This window comes from Pteropus alecto, unplaced genomic scaffold (assembly GCF_000325575.1).
Source record: "Pteropus alecto unplaced genomic scaffold, ASM32557v1 scaffold7, whole genome shotgun sequence".
NCBI lineage: Eukaryota > Metazoa > Chordata > Mammalia > Chiroptera > Pteropodidae > Pteropus > Pteropus alecto.
Window position 1 is genome coordinate 4,182,623 of NW_006494614.1, and position 19,144 is coordinate 4,201,766.

Sequence of the window (19,144 nt, forward strand, 5' to 3'; positions counted from 1 at the left end):
TCAGGGCTCAGTCTAAGGGTCTCAGTTGGTCTTTATTTATTTGGTCTCCTGCGTTCCTGCTCGTGGGGGAGACCCTCATCACTGTGTTGGAGATAGAGGAACAATCAGCAAGAGAGGAAACCAACGCCACTGGGCAGTAGCCTGCGGTGAGCAATGGTTTTGGGGGCGCGGACCCCGGCAGCTTCGCTGGGGTAGGGATGTGCGTGGGAGGGGGGGCGGAGGCGGGTAGAAACCAAGACCCTAAAAAGGAGAGGCTCGGTTATGAGAAGGAGCGACTTTTCAAAGATCGTTGTGGGGCGCAAATCATCCGCGAGGGCGGCCCCCAATGCAGGGTCGGAGCACCCTACCTTTGCCCAGGTGTAGGGGCCACCAGACCTGACAGGGAGCTCGGGAAGCAGCCGGCAACGCGGGGTCAGCCTGGACAGTGGCCTCCGGAATCTCTCAGTCTCCGCTCCCCGCTCTTAACTCGCGTCCTCCCCCACCGCCCTCTCTCCCCACCTCCTCTCCTCGCATCCGAAAACGCGGCGGGCGCCTTTAAGAGGCCGCTTTGGTTACCCTGGGGGCGGGAACCCCCGGCAGATCGGGAGGCGGCGGCGCTCGGCCGCAATGCTCCTCACTTTGTGCTCCCGCGCCCGCCGCCTGGGAAGCCGCCGCGTCCCGCTCTCCCTGCGGCACCGCGAAGCGTTGTTTTCTGCAGCGGGAGAGAGAAGTGCTATGTCGGGAAAGTTCCGGGAGGGACTGGATGGGGCCACGCTCCCTGCGCTCGGCGGGCGCCCGCGCGCAGCCCTTTGTACGAGGTGAGACTCGGGGTGCGCGGGCCCCTGGGACAGGGGGCCCCGGGGCGCGGGGCGCTTTGATCCGCCGCGTTGGGGAGGGCGTGCGGTGGGGGGGAGTGTGTGGCGAAGGAGGAGGCTGATCAGACCGAAGTTGTGCGGGAGAAGCTCAGGTTTTCGGCAAGATTTTTGCAGCGGGACTTGAGTGATTTCAGCCTCCGGCGCCGCACGATGGGGGCCCGGCCGGGACTCGGTTTCCCCGGGCGCCGCCCCGCCCGGCCTCCCGACCGACGCCCCCGCCCGGCCCCTGCCGGCCGGAGCAGTTAGGCCTTCTAGGAAAGCGGGCGGCTGCAGGTCGGCTCCCGAAGCCGGGTTTCTCACCGCTGGGCTCGCTCCCCGAGGAGCCGAGTGCTGGGAGCGAGAAGAAGGGGATGGGATCCTTTTGAACTTTTCCACTGTGGTCTCGTCACTCTTTAGGGGTGAAATTCACCTCGGTTGCCAGAGTGGGAGGGCTCCTCGCGAGCTCCAGCAGTTCCGAGAGGTTGCCTCTTACATGTGGGTAAGCTTGCGGCGCTCTGTCTTTCAGCCTTGGTCGATTTTGAGCGTCGCTCTGATTGTCGTCCTCCGCCCCTTTTGCTTTTGGGAAATTCTTTTTTCTTTCTTTCTTTCTTTTCTTTTTTTTATATGAGAAAAATATATGCTGGAGGCTCAGAATGCTACAAAAAAACCAAAATAAAAAAACCCCAACAATATATCTTTATGAAATCCCCCCCCCTCCAACCCCCAGAGCTGATCCAAATTTTTAAAGTAACCGTTTAGTCCCTAATTAGATATTTAGACTTGGTCTCTACTCTAAGGAAATACAAGTATCCATAGTAGGTATGCAGTTTTTCTCAGTGAGGTAAGATGAAGTTTTAACCATATCTTTTAAATATAAGCTTTTCTCTTTATTTGTTGATTTTCATTATGTCTTGGATTAAAAGGCTCTAACTAAATTTAGGAGTAGTATTTCTAGGAATCATAAATAAAACCTGATGTTTCTTGCATAATCTGACATTGCTTCTGATAGCTTTACCCTATTTTAGGTTTCGCCAAATACATGTAATTATTTGGTGAAACTTGCTATAGAAGTACATTTATTACACAAGTGAGTAAGTTTTCTTTTTTCATGTGTCCTGTGGATGATCAAAGCCCATTTTCTCTCACCCCCAGGAGTCTACCACACCTGTCTATTCCTGTTTCTGTCTTCTCTACTTACATTGTGTATGTCTGAGGTTAGCTACAAATCTAAGATGCTGATGAAAAGTCCCTTTATTTTGTGAAGTGTTGTAGTACCCAGAATTTTAGTGACACAGTCGATTATATCATCCATGTTATTTTGAAAAATAAAATAGAATGTTGGAGCTTGTTTAAAGAAAAGAATATCATGAAGTATTCAGTCAGGCATTTGCTTTGCATGTAATTTTGTGTGTGAAAAATATACTACCAAAATAGACAGGAAATATTGTAGGAAATATCTTATTTGCAGCGGGAAGTTTTGAAAGAAAATTATTCCAGAATAACCATTAATATTATAACATTTCGTTTGGGATATAGGTTTTCATCGCTGAGCACAATTTTGTCACTCTGCTGTCAAATATACCAGAACTGAAACTTTATAAAAAGAGCTCACAATCTCAAGCATTTTCTGAAAATTTGCAGCAAACTGAACATTCTTGGAAAAGAATTTCTTTAGAAAAAGTCACATACTTAATATCCTAACTGCAGTTACCATTTTACCTTAAGTTTTCTGGACTCCAGGCAAGTAAGTACTACACTCATTAAGAATTTGGGGTTCTAAGATAGATGTGACTTAGTTCTTAGAATTGTATTGATTAATATGAGTAACTTGCGATTTTGTATATGGTTTATTTGATTTGAGATGATTGCTTTGTGAATGATTCTTTTTGAAACTAAGTATATATATGTATATCACTATATATCATAAATCCATGTTTATATCTAATATATGTAACAGGGAAATAACACATGATATATTGTATATAATATATAGAATAATATATAATAACAAATAATATATATAATAGAAAAAACTATTCAGTGACTTGATAATACACATGCACTAAGAACAGACGATCTAAAAGATCAAAAGCTAAAAATAGTTACTGTTAGTGCTTGTCATCTCTTCAGCGAATGCCAATATCAGTTAAGTTAAAAAATACTGTGTTTTCCAACGTGTTCTTGTTCTTACACAAGGATTTGACCAGGGATGCATATGCCAGTGTAGAAAAAACTATTCAGTGACTTGATAATACACATGCACTAAGAACAGACGATCTAAAAGATCAAAAGCTAAAAATAGTTACTGTTAGTGCTTGTCATCTCTTCAGCGAATGCCAATATCAGTTAAGTTAAAAAATACTGTGTTTTCCAACGTGTTCTTGTTCTTACACAAGGATTTGACCAGGGATGCATATGCCAGTGATCCTCACCACATATTTATTGAAATGGACTGAATTATCCTACCAATGGATGATGGAATCAGGCATTTCTTAAGCTTCAGTAATTTATTTTCAATAGAAGAATCCCTAGGTAAACGTTAGCTTGTCAATGTAGTGTTTTCCTCTTTTAACACTTCAAAAATGACCTTCAGGGCATTCTGCATTGGTCTGGGCTTGGAGAGTAGACCTCAAAGGCATGGGGAGGCAAACCTTGAGGACGTTTTAGTATTCCAATTCGTGAAATGATGTCCTAAAGTATTTGGTTTGAGAGAGGTATCCATTAATGCTCGCAAAAATAATACCTATAATACAATGCTCCAATCACCACAAGCAGAGTTTTGGAATATTTATCACATTCCACAGCTGCTGTATTTCAGCTTATGTAGGAAAATTAGAAATGAAATGAAATAATTTTTTAGATTGATTTTTGGGCTAATTTGCCAGGCGTTTACCAGAAGTGTGTTTATATTTGCTACAAATGCGTTTTACTTTATTGCATGTAGCAATTATTTTTTTTTTGCAACTAGGATATGTATATATTTAGGGTGAGTTCTTAGTGTTTACTTGAAACAGGCAGTAACCTGTTACCTAGAGTTTATGTTGTGTCTCTTGGGCTCTCACAAATAACATTTAAATGTTTGACTATGAGCCTAGGATCACATACTTTCAGAATTGATGAGATCTCGGTCAGTTATAGTTTCAAGTTTCCTGGGAATTTTCTGTTTAAGGTCAGATGTGGTTCTAATTTGAACTGGATAATCCACAAAAGAGGTACTTTTGCAACCAGAAAACATGGAGAACATTCCAAATAATTTGCAATGTGGGCAGCCCAGCATGGTTTACTGTTTAGTTGGCTTGAGGCAGTGTGCCATGCTTGTAAAAAATGGTTACTGAAGCTGACAGACAGCAAGCTGTTTCAGTCTTTGAGTTTGACACATAAGATTAAGTGCCTTTTACTTTCTGTGCCAGTAAATAGGGACAAGATTGGTAAAAGTAATTTGTTCCCAGTTCTGTCTGTATGTCAGAAGATTCAGAAAACTCAAGCATGAAACTCTAGCTTAATATTCTGGAAAGCTCATTCATGTTCATTAAAAATGTAGTGAAGAGTTGGAAGATTGGATTTTAACGTTTTCAGGTCTTGGGCAAGAGTATATGTGCTTTTACAGTTAGGGTAACCTAGAGATCACCTATTGAAATTAATAATAACACTATTATTTCAGTATTTCTTTCAAGTGATAATGCTAAACAAATTCTATCCTCCCAGGTCCAGTTTAGATTAAAAAAAAAACATCCTCAGCCAGATACTGTGCCAATCACCTGGCATGCATATTAATTGATTGTTAGATAATTTTCATTTGAAACCATTATGTGTCATTATACTCATAAGCTTTACATACCTTTTGAGATTTTTGGCCAAAGCTTCTTAGTTAACTTTTTTCTCTCAAATATAGACTTAGCCAAATCTACATTATTAAAGCATTTGTAAAATATTTTAGGCAAAGTTTTTTTATGTGAAAACTTTTAAGGATCTGCCTTGAGGAGGTGGTATAAAAAGGACATGGTTCTTTATTCTAGCTGTTACCTTCCAAAGGGAGATGCTGTTACCTCTTCCTATTCTGTTTTTAAACAAAAATAAATACATAGGTAATTTCAGAGAAAGAACATTTACAGGCATTTAAAGATGCTTGAAGTTTGGATCAGAATAAGGATTTCAACTGAATGTTACATAAGAATCATTTAACATCTATGGCCGAAGAGTGTCTGAGGCAGGGCTTTTGGTCTAAGTTGGTACTGGGAGGATGTCGATTCAAAGGGAGCTGGAGTGTAAAGGGACTGTTCCAGGCATAGCATCCATTGCCGTGTAGAAAGGAAAATGTTTGCATAAGTGTGTGCTTAGAATAAAATTTATTCTTTTCATCACTTTAGCTTATTTTTCCATTTCCTCCAGCCTGTATATGAAGTAGGCCATCTTCCTGCTCTATTTTGTTTAACCTTGCCCAAACTGATTCCTTCTAAAGTTTCACACTGTCCAGCACTAGCACAAAGCCTGATTTTTAATTCTTTCAGCTCATTCCCACCTGGTACTTCTTCAGACATCTTTCCTCCTTTTGAATTATTGAGTTTTTTAATGGTGTATTATGAGTTTTGAATATGTTTCTCTCATTTTCCATAATAGGATTTGGCTAAATTTGCTCCTACTTAAAAGTGTAATATGTTGAGAACTTCTCATTTTTGTTTCCATATTTTATGTATAGTTATAAGTTTTCAAATCTTTATCTTTATTTTTATGCTATAATAGATATTTTTTCTTATTATGGAAGTAACACATGTTCATTATAGAAAATTTTGAAAATCCAGACAAGCAAGAAAACCAAAACCAAAAAAAGCAGCAAGAATAACAACAAAAGAAAAAAAAAAGAAGAAAAAGAAGAAAAGGAGAATTATGCCCAGAGATAACTATCGTTAGCATTTTGGTGTATATTTTTATATATCAAAAATACCACTATATTTTAATTTCTAAAAATGACACTATATATGTATTCTCTAATTTTCATACAGAGATGGAACACATTTCATATCATGGAATGATCTTCTGTAACACATTTTGAATGCGGAATATTATTTTATTCCATGGAGATATCATAATTTATTAGGGATGTGCCACTGTAATATTAGTGAGGTTTTCCTTTTTTTTTTTTTTTCTGTTATACAGCAGTAAATATCTTACAGCTCAGTTATTGTACACTTCTGTGGTTATTCCCTTTGAGAAAAAGCCCTAGAAGTAGAATTTTTGGTAGGGATAAAGGGCATTGATGTTTTTTATTGACCTCAAGACACTTTATTATTCCCCATATAAAACCCATAGACTTAATCATAGTTTTTCTTGATTACCGTCTACAGTTTTGTTTTTGTTTTTTGTTTTGCCAGTGTAATATGAAAGATTCAAGTGAGATAGGATTTGGACCTAGACCTGACTGATTAGGGCTTTAACCAAATGAAATAACCCTAGATATTTATAAAGACTCAACCGCAAGGTCTTACCTCAACACCAGATCATCCCTTAGTGCTTAGTCATAGCTGTAAACGCTATTTCCACATAAACAGGTACAGCAGTTGATAGTGTGCCCTGAGACTGTCCTCCTTTTTCACTCTTAGTGTCCTTACTATATTACCGTAATCTGACCTCCTGCCCACACATACATAATTGCTATATGGTTGAGTGAGCAAATGCTGTTTCCTATGTAGTTAGCTCTAAGATTTAAAAATATTTTCAGCCAACTTGTGGATCCTTAACATTTTGAAAAATATTGGAAAGTTTTAATATATAGGATTTAGTTTTGAGCCCTATGTGTGTATATGTCTAATATTTACATATCTATATTTTACCTATATATTTATCTATATCTTTCTCTCTGTCAAAAATACAAAACTTTGAGCTGGAAATTACCTTTTGAAACCAAATAAGTATCATTCTGGCCACCACAAAAGCATGATCACTTCTAGGAACACAACTAGGTATATGAAATGGAAAAAGACATGTGAAAACTGAAGGACTGATCTTTAAATGTAGAGAGAAATTCTCTCCTTCATTTTTACATCTTTAGCCATCAAACATGACCCTAATGAATGAAGGGTCTTGTGTATTTTCATGTATAGTTTTCCTTTTAGAATTTGGTACTGACTGTAAAAGAGAAAGTAGACACACACACGCGCGCACACACACACACACACACCCACGCATAGTAGATGCTCAGTAAATATTTTCTAAATGAGTAAACACTTTCCTTTTAACCTGATCTCTCAAGTGTCTCCTCCACCGTGAAAGTCTCCTTTTCTCCTTTCTCTAAGTCATACTGAGGTTCTCTGTCCCCTTAGTACCTGGTTCTTTACCTCTGTTTTAGCCCATGCTGTTTGACTTAACGTCTTTTTCTCTGATATTTGTATAACAATATAGGGTTCTCTATAAATTAGGATCAGCTGGGTATATCTTTACTCTGACTTTCAAGTTGAATCTATGTTCTTATGTTTTTACATGTGTCTCATAAATAGCATATAGCTGTATCTTTTATGTTCTTTGTCTAGTAACATATAACTGAGGTCTTTTGGTGGGTTGGTTTCTGTCTTTTTACTCACCCTGTTCTTAATCACTCATATTGTTTTAATCATTTTGAAGTTTTCCGATTTTTGCTTTTGAGTTGCTCACTTTCCTCAGAACTTTAACTATGGTAGTTCTCTTAGGCCTGGGTTGAGGGCAGGTTCCTCCAGAAAGTAAAAGTGTTTTACTTCTGCTGCTACTAGCTTGGGTAGTAGTACTATTGATCTGGGCACATTTTAAATCAGATTTCTACTCGAAGGTCTTTTTTTTTTTTTAAATCTCAGTGCTACTTTGTGATTACAAATTTTAGGGGGACATTATTTTCCTTTTGGCATAGAGGAATTTATGTCTCATTCACATTTAATACAGCACATGTGGCCCTTTGAAGTCCTAGTTGCTGTTGGGGTTTTCTGACAAATATTATAATTCTGTAATCCCAACTAAAATTATTTAAATTTAACTATACCGAAGAAACTTTTTTTTCTTAGATTACAGACATGTACAAAATATTTTTGTCATTCAAGTTAATATGCAAACCTTAACCAACTACTCTAGGGTATTTGCTTCTGAAAAGAAAAAGACACAAATATGTCAAGGTATGGTGGAAAATGCTTATTTTCTTTTTTCTCTTTTAACTCCAATTTTATAATTGATCATTTTCCTCTGCTGATAAATTTGAAATTTCTGTATTGGATATTGGTATCAGCACTTTCTCTTCCTAAGCCCTAAACTTCATCTTGTTTATAGTCATTTAGTACTTAGTTTCGTATTTTGTTCTTTAGGAAGTTAGTGCAGGCATCTTATTTTAAATTATTCAGTCATATCTGGTTATATCTTTCAGCTTGAAAGACATTACTGATCACATTTAGTTTTTTGTTTCTTCAGATTTCTGGGCTTTAAAATGTTAGTAGCAGGGAAGTGAAAAAGCCACCCATGGTCTGCATTGCTCTTATTTATACTCTCAAAGGCAAGTTAAAAATGGCAAGCTGCAAGATTCTTCTGGGTAGGTTCACTTTTGAAAAGGGAACTTTTCACTATTTTGTCAGATGGTTACATCTTGGTAAATATTTTTAAAAATTTTAGTGTTTTTCTTTTGTTATTATAACATTTGCAGCTTTTCCCCTTTAACCCTACATGATATAGATAAGCGATGCAGCCTTGGTTGTGATGAACAGTTAAAATAGGAAGAGCTTAAGAACCTCAGCATTTACATACATATCTCAGTTCTCAGTTACTGTGAATTAGCTATAAAAACTTGCAGTGATAAAGCCAAATTTAAAAAAATTAATTCGGTTAGTTCTGGATAATTGTTACATTTATCAGGTGATAATTATTCATGTCATAAAATTAAGCTTTTACTATTTTCTGTACTCTTTTTATGAAATAATTTTTCTTTTGCATTCTGAGTTTTAAAGTCTGTCTTTTTGTATTACTGTTTTTCCACATCTTGCATAAAAGGGCACCAGAACAGAAATGATCTCTGAAGCTCAACTACTAGAATCTCATTCTGGTAAGGTCTTTGTTCATATCTAGATTCTAGGTTGGAATAAAGTTCCAGGAGAAGATCCTTTTGGTAATTATTATTACTTTTTTTTTTAGTGGATAGACAGGGAGCAGTCATATACAAAACCCCATTAGGTAAAGCATCTGTTTAGTTCGTGGCCCTTATAGAAAAGGAATTTTCTATTTATCTAATATAAACTTGAGACTTAGAGTGATCATTTCACTGAATGCTGTCCCTCCCAGAATCTGTGTTAAATAAATTCTGCTTATTACACCCAATTTCAGCATTATAAAAATTCTGCATATAAGAATGATTTTCACATTTGATTCACCAGCCATTAGGCGAACTCTACATTTGGGTGTTCAAAGTGCAATGATTTTTGCCATTATTGAATATATATTGAGTACACACGCACACACACACACACACACACACACACACACACACACACACATATATGCATGCATATGTACACACCACTCAGTTCTGGTATCACTTTTTCATAGGCCAAATGTGCTAGAAGAAATCAAATAAGAAGTGGTCATACATGAAGTATAATAAAACTAGAAAATTTTCACCTACCTAAGTATAAGCAGTATTTAGTGCTCTTCTTTCCCCTTTTTTGTGTAAGCAGAAATTTGGCAATTGCAATGCTGACCCATGTATACAGTTGACATTGAGCCAGTGAATTCTGTGTGGGTCCTGGGTCTTATAGGCCATACGTCAGTTGCATCAGCACTTCGTGAACTTGCAAAGCTTTTACTGATGCTTTGATCTTTGGTCAGGGGACTAGAGGACTAGCAGCAGGCACCTTACTGAATGGCAGGATCATGGGCACATCATCAGTGGGGAACCCAGTAATAAACAAACAGCACAACGTCACCGCAAATTCTTTCTCCCTTGTGATTTTGTGATGCATGATGAGAAATTGTTCTTCGGTGTTTAGAATACAATCATTTTTCACTGATTTTTTTTTTTTCATTTCTAAAGGTTCAAAGTGATTATCGCAGATTTTCTTTAAAACACGTCTTTACTATGGCATGACATTTTTAGAATGGGGAGCAGGGTGGCTTTTGGGAGGTGATGCATGCAGTACTGTGACAGTTATGTAACCTTTTATACTAGAGCGATTCTTCCCCATTGTTGGATGTATTGCAGACTTGATTGAAAATTAAAATTTAGAAATAATAGAAATGAAAAAAAAAGTTGAGTTACAGGAGATAATAATTTTTATTTATGAATTCTGCTTTATGGCAGGATTTAGTAGAGAGCCTTCAGTTAGTGAGCTTTCAAGAAACATTTTCTTGAATTTAAAGTTATTTGTCAACAGTTTGGTTTTAGAAGACTTTTTTTTTAGGAACACATACATTTTGTACAATTTTATTCTTGCAATGAAAGATTCCTGCTTTTCGTTATTTTGTACTTATTTTATTTTACCTCTTACTCCCTATGACCTACTTTCTTCCACCCTTTCCCCACCAAAAAATAAAACAATATAAAATAAACTATAACTTTAAAACCAAACATATTAGTCTTTGATGTAGTACTTTAGGATTCATCTTAGTAAATAGTAACATAGAGTATGAAATTTAGATAATGTTGTAAGAAAATATGGGCACATGTATATAAAGAATTAAGTTTTCTCTGTTTTCTAGGAATTTTATTTCACGGCTCACATGGTATGTAATCCAGTGGGTTTTTCTTGTTTGTATGTACGCTTATGTATGTTTTGTATGAGTCAGGTTTTTTTTTTTTTCGAGAAACAATCAATAGAAGATATTTTTGAGTTTTTAATAAGGAATTGGCTCATGCGATTATGAAGGCTGAGAAGTCCAATGATTTGCCAACTACAAGTTGGAGACCCCGTAAAGCCAATGACGTGATTTCATAATCATGCAATTATGAAGGCTGAGAAGTCCAATGAGAAGTCCAAGGAATTGGCTCATGCGATTATGAAGGCTGAGAAGTCCAATGATTTGCCAACTACAAGTTGGAGACCCCGATGTCCAATGGGGATGTAGTTCTGAGAACTGGAGGGCTGATGGTATAAGTATCAGTTGAGGGTAGCTGGGTTTGTCCCAACTCAAACAGTCAGACAGAATGAGAATTCCCCCTTCCTCTGCCTTTTTGTTTTTTTCAGGCCTTCAGCAGATTGAAGCCCACTCACATTGAGGGAAGGCAATCTACTTTACTCAGTCTACCAATTCTAGTGCTAATCTTATCCAAAAACAACCTCACAGACACACCTTGAACTAATGTTTAATTCAGGCACTCTGTTCCATTCAAGTAGATGTGTAAAATTAACTATCACAATGAATCCATTAGACTTGTGAGTTATATAAAAGATCAGAGATATATCTGTTTTGTTCTTCATTGTATTCCAGGCTTAGTCAGAAGCTGGCTTAGAGCAGGTTCTTAATAACTCTTAAAGGAAGGAAGGACATAAATTTAAAGAAGTATATAAGTCAAGTCAAAAAGTATATGTCAGAGATTTATATAATATACATGGATAGTATGGTTGAAGACTGAGTATCATAGCGAGATATGATAGTGCTATCAGTTGGCACATGATGACTCTGTTGACATTTCCTTTGTCTTTATCTGGTGGCCATTTTGAAGACTAAAACTAAAGTATTACTTCATAGATTTTTGGACTCTAAGTATTTTAAGTATGACCTTTAGATTTTTCAGAATTTTCTTGTTAACCGTAATTATTTTGATCATGGCAGTGAATCAAGGTCAGAACAGATTTGCCATTATTTCTGAGAATGAGTCAACGCTGCTCTTCAGCAATCCTATTTCAAAATGGCATCAAAGAGCAGAATGATCTTTATTTCTGTGATGCTTTTCTTACATTATTTTCTAGCTTCCCACTCATGAAAAGATTTAGTACAGTAGTTCTCTTTTACTGCAGGACTATATTCCAAGACCCCTAAGTGGATGCCTGAAAACACAGATAGTTCCGAACCCTACATATAGTATGTTTTTTTCTATACATAACTACCTTTGATAAAGTTTAATTAATAAATTAGGGCACAATAAGAGATTAACAACAATAACAGAATAATTATAACAGTATACTGTAATAAAAGTTATGTGAAGGTGGTCTCTCTCAAAATATCTTACTGTACTATACTTATCTTTTCACTTAAAGGAAGCCCTTTATGGTTTCTCTTTGGCCTATCCAAATTGCCAGCATCAGTATTCTTGTACATTGTGGCCATAGTTAAGTAACATAAGGTTTACTTGAATACAAACACCATGGTACCACAACAGTCAATCTGATAACTGAGATGGCTACTAAATGACTAATGGGCAGGTAGTTAATACAGCATGGATACACTGGACAAAGGGATGATTCATGTCCTGGGCAGGATGGAGAGGATGGTGCGAGATTTCATCATGCTACTCAGAACAGCATGCAGTTTAAAACTTACGAATTGTTTATTTCTGAAATTTTCCATTTAGTATTTTCAGACCACAGTTGACCGAGGGTATAACTGAAACTGTAAAAAGTGAAACTGGATAAGGGGGGACTACTATAATTCCATATATCTCTTATGTTTATTGAAATTTGCTATGGGTTATGAAAGTTGCCTTGTAATGAGTTACATTTATATGCCACAGGACCAAGAGACCAAGGATTTTAGCATCTTTTTAAAAAGATATATATATTTGACTATTGTGTACATAGTCAGGAGGTTATTTGAGGTCTCTGGTGATCTCATTAAGCTCTTTTAATTTCACATTCTGTGAAATTTCTAATATCATAGGAGTAGATGTTGATGTCTGGTTGATGTGGGTGAGGTGAGGTGGTCTTATACACTGTCTGATGCCAAGAGATGATGCTTGAACCATCTCAGGCAGTGATGTTACCCAGATGTTCAGGAAGGAAGAGGAGACCCTGGTATAAACATATGTATCCCCCACTTGTTTTAGTAGTCAGGTAACATGTCATATGAATCTCTAACTAGCACAGTACCTGGTACATGGTTGATGCCTAGACGTTTTTCTTAAACTAACTTAGATGGAGCTCTCAGGGACAGTCAGTCAGAAACAAAAGGTGTTATTATGGAAAACAAGTAAGCTATACTACAGTTGCATCTGGAGACAGGAATAAACTGGTTTTGGTTGTAGTGGACTGTTTTTAGAAGATCTAGGAAGGAATATATGGACTTCCACCATGTTTGAAGAGATGAAAGAACGACAGAAACTATCTTTTGTTCTGAAAAAGAGACTGTTGAAAATGACTTCTGAAATGAAGGAGGTAGAATCTGCAGTGGCAAAGGTCAGAGGAAGAGAAATGAAAGTATGTCAGAATCACTGTGGAATCTTGAAGTGGGACACAGCTTTAAATTCAGTTTGGGGTGAGATATGGAAAATAGTCATTTGCAAGGATGGTGGATTAGAATCCTAAATGTCATTGAAGTGTTGGTGTTACAGAGGACATGGTTTTCTCTTCTAGTGTAGAATTGCTGGCTCATTTATTGAGCACTGATTATGTGTCAGGACTATATTTACTGTCTCATTTAACCCTTAGAACAGTTTCATGAACTAAGACACACTATAGTCATCTCTATTTTTCTGACGAGGAACCCAGGGAACCCAGAAATTAGGTAATCTGCTCAATGATGCACAATCTGTAAATGGCAACCAGGTACTCTGACCAATGCCGAGGTGTACACAGTGGGCATCTGGAGGAAGAGCATGAAAGCACTCAATAGAAACTTTATTGGGCCCCTGACTGACTTTACTCCCTCCAAAGGGCATGCCAAAATCATTTGTAGTAAGAGACAATGGAGAAGAGAGTACCAGTATTTTTAGAAGTAATACTAGTATGATGGTAGAAATTTTTAGCTTTTATTAGGTAAACTTATTTTAAGGCCTTGGGAACTTTCATTGTACTAACTTTATGACTGTTAAAGAAAAAATCCCCAATTCTCATGGAGATAGGTGTATGGGATCAGATGGGTTACAGAGTTGCTGAAGGCAATAGGTTTAAAAAAATGGAGTGGCAAGCTGAGGTGTACCCAGAAATTCAAATGACTCTAAAACTGGATTTAAAAAATAAACTTGCAGAATAGCAAAAAGATATGCAGTTTCTTTTTCTTTTTAAGAAAATTGTGTTGATTTCCAGGGGATGTTTGTGGGAACCAGAAAGGTGATTTAGAGATTAATATGAAAAGTTAAGTACTGTTATTTTAAATTAGTAGGTAAATAATTAGAGTATGGAGTACTTTTTAAAATAGTGACTGGTAGCTAAATTACCATATTTAAATTTTGTGCTTTTGGGGATAACAAAATTATATTCTGCTCATAAATCCGTTATGCCCTTTACCAATGAGTACATTTCTTGCATAATAATAACAGTAACACATGCCTAAAGGATAAGGTACATTTGAGTAATTCCTCCTGTTGTTATTTTCCACATTTTTAAAAATTATAATATGTTCTATCCATGGACAACAGGCAGTGATGATATAGGCAGGAAAATACTTATTTTGCTTCCTTAATGTCTTTTTTAAGGAGTAGAGTTTTTTTTAAAAGGAGTATGTTTGTGATCATTGAAAAGAAATATTAACATATACATTTATAATATATGAAAATGTTCTTCAGGAACAATTTTTTTCTTGAAAATAAACTCAATTTACATGACTTAGAAAATACAGAAAGTTAGAAAAAAAAGGTATCACCAATAATCCTACTGGTTAGAAACATCTATTAATATTTTGATGTGTTTCCTTACAATTTCTTTTAAAAATTAAAAAAAAAACAAAACAGGAAGAACATTATTGTATATTCAGCGATGTAGTCTGTTTTCTTCACTCAGCATGCTCACATCATAATTTCTTGTGTCATTAAATACTCTTCAAAAACAGCTTTAAAGGCTATACAACATTCTATTATATGTCAAATAATTAACTATTTCCTTAATGTTAACCTTTAGGTTGGTTCCATTTTCTTGCTATCATGTACATGGAATTTTTTAACAGCTTTATTGAAATATATTTAACACAAAATTGAGCTATTTCAAGTGTACAGTTCAGTGGTGTTTAGTAATTTTACTAAGTGGTGCAGCCATCACCATAATTAGTTTTATAATATTTTCTTTCCCCCTGGAAGATCGCTCATTCATCTTTACAGTTAATCCTGCCTCTATCCCTAGTTCCAGGCAACCACTAATCTACTTTCTGTCTTATATAACTGCCTTTTCTGAGCAATTCATATAAGCGGAATTATGTAATATGTCGTTTCTTGTGACTGATTTCTTTTGCTAACTGTAATATTTTTGAGGTTCATCCATGACATAATGTGTATCAGTACTTATTTCTTTTTACTGCTGAATAATGTCCCATTGCAGAGACAGAATACATTTTGTCTGTCCATTCACCAATTGATGGACATTTAGGTTGTTTCCAGCTTTGTGCTATTAAGAATAACGCTACTATGAACTTTCATGTGCAAGTCTTTGTGTGGACATACAGTTTTATTTCTCTTGGAGTAGAATTACTATATTGTATAGGAGTTTTGTGTTTAATTATTTGAGAAAATGCCAAACTTTTTCAAAGTGGTTCCACCATTTTACATTTCTACTAGCAATATACGAGGGTTCCTATTTCTCCATATCCTCACCAACGTTTGTTATAGTCTGTCTTATTTATTATAGACATTCCGGTGGGTGTGAAATATCTCACTGTGCTTTTAGTGTGCATTACCCTAATGACAGTGGTGTTGAACACCTTTTCATGTGCTTACTACGCATTCAGGTGTCTTCTTTGTTGAAATGTCTATTCATATCTTTTGTCCATTTTTTGATTGAGTTTAAATATTAAGTTATAAGTGTTCTTTGCAAATTTGGGGTACAAGTCTTTTATTTGATATGTTTTGTAAGTACTTTCAATCTGTTGCTTGACTTTTAATTTTCTTAATTATGTCATCTGTAGTGCAGTTTTGATGAAGTCCAATTTGTCAGTTTTTTATTTTTTGGACTGTTCTTTTGTCACATCTGTGAATTTTTTGCCTAATCAAGGTCAGACAGATTTTATATATAGTATTTTAATTACTTAAACTTTTAAAGGATTTACAAAAAATATTTCTTAAGAATGGATCCTGAGAAATAAAAGATTTAGATTTTGTAATATATTTATTTTTAATAAGATAAGGTTTTTTGAAGTGTTACATCAAACAGGGAGATGTACAAATCATAAGGGCAGAGCTCACTGAAATTTGAAAAAAATTAATGCATGTGTATAACTACCACACAGATTGAGAGAATGTTACCAGCATCTCAAGTACCCCTCAGAACCTCCCTAAAGCCCCTTCCCAGTCACTGCTCTTACTCTTCTCCAAAGGTAACCAATAATTATCCCACAGATTAATTTTGCCTCTTTGAATTTTATATGTGTAATAATATTGTATATACATTTTTGTCTGCATCTTTTGCTCAGTGTTACATTTGTGAGATTCACCCATGTGATGGGCTGTAGTAGTTTGTTCATTTTCATGGCTGTATACTGTTTTATTATATGACTATATCACGTTGATTAATTCTACTATCAATGGACACTTTTGCCTTTCTAGTATTTGTCTATTTTTAATGGTGCTGCTAGGAATATTTGTACTTGACTTTTGATGTACAAATGTGAGCATTCCTGTTCAGTGTATACTCAGGAGTGGGATTGCTGGGTGATAGAGCAGGCATAACTACAAATTTACCATAAAAAGAAAACTGTTTTCTAAGACAGTTACCAATTTGTACTTCCAATAGATATGTATGAAAGTTCTATGTGCACATATCCTGTCCAACACTTGCTGTTTTCTGTCTTTTTAATTTTTAGCCCTGCTGTTGGATTTATGTCTTACTGTGGTTTTTATTTGCATTTCCCTGTTGAATAATTGTGTGTGTGTATGTGTGTGTGTGTGGGGGGGCTATTAATATATCTTCCTTTATGAAGTTTTTGTTCGATTCCTTTACTCATCTTTCAACTGGGTTTGCTTGTATTTCTCTTATAAAATTATCGGCATTGAAAAGATTTGTCTATAGCAATTCAGGGTATGAGTCCGTTGTCAGTTAAGACAATTGAAGTGTCTTCTATCATTTGGCTTGCTTTTTCATTCTCGTTGTGTTGGCTTTTGGTCAACTTGTAAATCTTTCCTTTATAGCTAGTATATTTGATGTCTTATTGGTGTCTTAAAAATAAACTTGATTTGGAAACTTAATTAATATTAGGAAACTCAAACGAGCTAATTAGAGGCTGGTATTTGGTTATTATGAGAGCTCTTCAGTTTCCTGTCCATGTTTCAAGAGTGAAGGCCTTCGGAAGTCGTTTTCCTCACCCCACCGTGAGCCCTGAACACCAGCTTCCAGCCCCTTGAGACTGATGCGGCCTCTCGGCCTCTCGGCCTCTCAGCTGCCTTTCTTACTCAACTTTAAGCTTCTCAGCTGCTTTTAAGCATTTAAGCTGCCACTTTTAAGGCTCTCAGCTTCTCAGCTGCCTTGAGAAAACTTCCGAGCTGGAATTTCAGATTTGGCTCATGTCTCCAGGGGAAAAGTATCATCAAATGCAGAGCTATTTCACTTTTCCACACCTTCCTTCTCTCTGAAATCTTGGCCTTTCAGGTTCTCACTGCTTTGGTAGTTCTTAGATGCCTTCGCAGAAGTTTTTTTAAAAAATTATCCAGCTTTTTTGGATGTCCTTGGTGGGGCCATTGGCCCATCACAAACTTGTCTTTCTTTTCCAGGAAAGAAAGTGCTTAGGAATATTTTCGAAGGTCATTGATAAAGTTTCTTGAATTACTTACTGTAAGGTTGCATTTGCATTGGTGGAGTATTAGTTTGCCAGAATTGTTTTAGTCTTTTCTAAACCTTTGAAAATTTGCAAGGCAAAAAATAACATTGTAATTTTCTTTTAATCTTTGTTTTTATTCTAATGAGAGACTAAACCCTGTTTCAAATGATGGTTGGTCTTTGGCATCTTTTCTTTATGATTTCCCCATCAATCTCCATTATTTTTCATTGATTTTAAAGTACTGTATAGCATTGCCGTATTAATAAATAAGAATTCATGCATCTTAAGATAAAGGAGTGTTACCTTAATTAACTTAAAAATTATTGGCTTTTCTATTGATCTTTATAATGTTTCAAATTTTTGAAGGCAGAGGTTGTGTCTCTTGTGTATTCTTTCTTGGTACCTGGTACCTGGTATAGTCTCCGTAACATGAAGCAGATTGCATTAAAAATAATGCAGAGATATGAGCAGTAAGCTCTTGAAGATTGTTTCCTTTGTCATGCTATGTTCAGTGATTATTCACTGTGAAAATTTCTTTAGTTATTGATTTATATCGTTTCATTTAGGAGCATGGCCTCAGGTCTAAGGTCACGAAGCATCCCATTTTTGACTCATTATCCTCTCTCACATTTATCCAAATCACTAATGTAGGATCAAATTCTTTGTGATGTACCACATTTATTGAGGGTAAGTATCTCTTTCATAAATCTCCAAAAATATAAGAGGGGAATTCCATGTCTTACCTTCCTCATATGAAGTTAAATTGTCATTGCCGGAAGCATCATATAAATGCTGACTATAACCTCATCAGTTGCATTTTGAAAGAGTTTAAGGCTAAGACAGTTTTAGACTGACTTCAGAATTCTAAAGCATGTGCATAAAAATTTTAAAATCTAAAGCATTCTCTCTTCACGTAGTTCACCTGACTCTAACCAAGTATTTGGATTTCAAGAAATCAGACAGTCTAATTTTTTGTGAACTTTGTGAAAATAGTGTCTGAGGATGAAGGATAGTGGAAATTTCCTTATCATTTTAAGCATACTTTACCTCTTTTAATTATGGAAATATTACTCTCAGAAATGTCCTTGTTTTAGTCATTGCCCTATCTTTTTTTGGGTCATTTTATCAACTCTGCATAAAACATAATGTCTGCTCTCATGCTGCCTCTGGCCCTCAGGGAATGATGTTCTGAAGAAAAATTGAATCCTTTGGGGAAGGCTTGGTCTAAAAATAAAATTCTCAGGGTGTTAGACCGTGGGTATGGGCCGGACCTAGGGACAGCATTTTTCACATCACAGATTGTTATATTAAGTGGAGTAAAAGTTCCTTTCTTTTTCTTCGGGCGATGAGGGAGGCAGCAAAGCATTTTGGAAGGAGCAGGGACTTTGGAACGAGGTTCCAATTCCAGCTTCCCCACCAGCTGTGTAATTGGAGGCATATCACGCTCCAAGCTGCTGTTTACTTGTCTACCAAATGAGGAA

At 36.4% G+C, this 19,144-nt stretch overlaps 1 protein-coding gene across 1 annotated transcript in view; it reads left to right on the top strand.

Moving 5' to 3' along the window:
* The first annotated feature begins 589 nt into the window (after positions 1 to 589).
* Positions 590 to 19,144, top strand: part of GPR63 (G protein-coupled receptor 63) — a 48,040-nt gene continuing 29,485 nt past the window's right edge. Inside the window, exon 1 of the mRNA XM_006926287.3 lies at positions 590 to 797. The gene's annotated coding sequence lies outside the window, so the exon portion shown is untranslated. The remainder of the gene's footprint in view (positions 798 to 19,144) is intronic.